This window comes from Arachis ipaensis, chromosome B01, assembly GCF_000816755.2.
Source record: "Arachis ipaensis cultivar K30076 chromosome B01, Araip1.1, whole genome shotgun sequence".
NCBI lineage: Eukaryota > Viridiplantae > Streptophyta > Magnoliopsida > Fabales > Fabaceae > Arachis > Arachis ipaensis.
The window spans coordinates 23,182,037-23,184,332 of record NC_029785.2 but is presented as its reverse complement, the minus strand read 5'-3'; the positions used below and the strand labels follow the sequence as shown (position 1 = coordinate 23,184,332).

At 33.4% G+C, this 2,296-nt stretch overlaps 1 long non-coding RNA gene across 1 annotated transcript in view; it reads left to right on the top strand.

The window, feature by feature from the left end:
* The window catches only part of LOC110270267, a 13,718-nt gene extending 11,707 nt beyond the window's left edge, over positions 1-2,011 (top strand). The window contains exons 2-3 of the long non-coding RNA XR_002359611.1: positions 842-847; positions 2,001-2,011. This is a non-coding gene — a long non-coding RNA (uncharacterized LOC110270267). The remainder of the gene's footprint in view (positions 1-841; positions 848-2,000) is intronic.

Below are 2,296 nucleotides of genomic sequence, written 5' to 3'. Positions count from 1 at the left end.
AATTCAATGATATTTAAATATCTAATCAAATTAATTAATTGATATAATTAATCCATCGTAAGGAATTGTATTTAATGAGTTAAAAGAAATAAATCAGAAAATATTCTTAGAAGCATACCACATCAGCTTTATCATTGAGTGCAAATACCCGATTTTTATATAATAGAATAGATTTATTTGAGTTTAAGTTTGATGCACTGATAGTGTAAAGCATTTTACACAGTTGTGCAATCAGATCTATTCTTTTGGATGATCATTCATGCAGTTAATGTAAAAAGTAGTTATGTTTACTAATGTGACGTTACGTAATTGAATGCACGTACAAAATTACTTCACATGGACAGTACATCAAAATTAAATTTTATTTATTTAATATAAATATAACTAACAATATTTTCATTAACCCCCGTATATTTAATAGTGTTTGCATTAACATAATCAACATACATATTATTTTTTAATTCATATGCACTTTACGTATTAACATAAATATTCTGAGTGTTACCTAAAATTGGATTATTTTTGAGCTTGGACGTGAGGTCAAGACTCCTTTTGAGGTAGTGTCTAACTTGTATTGGTGCCGAGGTGCAGCCGCCTGAGTTTCTCGTGAGGAGGTGAGGGGGTGGTAGCTACAAAAGACTCCGATACTTAAGTTACAAAGGACTTTAAATAGGTTTTTTAGTAAATTGGGTTCTAAATATATCTGAGGGTGTCAGTATATTTACAATAGAATAGATACCACTTTTTTCAGAGTAGTTCCACCTTTTATGGTGGATAATTGTTCCCCTTTTCTAGAGAAGTTGTTGAGATATTTCTTCTAGATCAGAGGGAGATATTTTAGGAGTTAGTTACTAAATAGAATTAAATTGTTGTCATCGTGCCCAACCTTGAGGTCGGGTAGGTATAGTAGTCAGATCTTTTGAGTGGGCTTCTATTCATTTTGGACTTGGCTTCATTAATTTCGGTCAGGTTATGAACAGCGCCTCTGCTTGAATCCAATCTTTTCAAGGTCGGACTCAAGCATTTGTGGATCGAAATTGGTTTCTTATATATGAGTGCCTTAGGTCGAGCTGAACTGCCTTTCTGAAATCAAGTCAGGTATTCGACGTGTTTTAAATAAAAAGACGTTACCTCTTTTCATTTGTTGCATACGTTATTCTACGGTTACCTTGGTAACCATGCGCCAAAAATAAGGGGTCTTGAAATCACCTTTTTGCCCCTGATGTCTTATAAATATTCAAATTCATTTTTCTTTCTTCTTTTTCACCTTTCTTCTGAAACGTTTACGCTCTTTTCTTCCCTCTTTCAATCTTTTTAACTCCCTTTCGTGCACCCAATCTTGTATTCAAGATTTCTTTATCTTGAGGCTTAGAAGGCTTTGCTCGCGCTTTGGAGAGAAATGTTCGTGTTTTGTTGTTGTTGTGCACCACTTCTACTTCACGCTCCTTTCAGGTTGGTTTTCTAACCTTTTGGAACTTCTTTATTTCGTCATTCTATGTAATATTCTTTCTTTATGGTCTGGTTTTTGAAGAATGGTGGTTTTGAAATATTGCTAGTTTTTGAAATTTTGTCTCTTTCTTGGTTTTGAGCTTGTTACCACCACTGGAAGTTTGTGTGTGGGTTTTCATGCTGTATTGCTCTCAAATGGTGTCATTTTATTAATTGAAGATGGCACCATTTATGTATTTGACAATGTAATGGTTGCTGTGTTTACAAAAATGATACTGTTTGTTGGTGTTGTTGATGATGACCCGACTTCTTGTGATTTTGTAAATACTTCATTATGCCTGAATTTTCAACTTGTTGTGACAATTTTTCTTTGTTTGTTATGTTGTAGGTATAACTTTTATGTCTCATTCAATAATTCACAATTTCACATGTCTTCTAAAGTCCCGTCCGACCTGACTTGGGTACATATATCCGTACTTACTCCTGTCCCCATTATTGATAATGAGTATGCTGAAATATTTTGTACACACTATAAGTTATGTCTAAATCAGGAGGATGAGAGGAAATACGAAATTGTAGTCGCTGACCCTGAAGAAAGGGTCAATTTTCCCTGACTTGACAAGTCGGATTGCCATTTCATTTATGTATATGATTATTTTTTCATAAGATTAGAAGTTACCCTTCTCTTTTCTAATTTTGAATCAGAGATCCTTAAATTCTGTAATGTTGCTCCTTCTCAATTTTATCCTAATTTTTGGAGTTTCTTAAATATATACCAACTTCTTTATCAGGAACTTGGTGTCCTTCCTTCTCTTAAAGTTTTCTTTTATCTTTTTATCCTCACCAA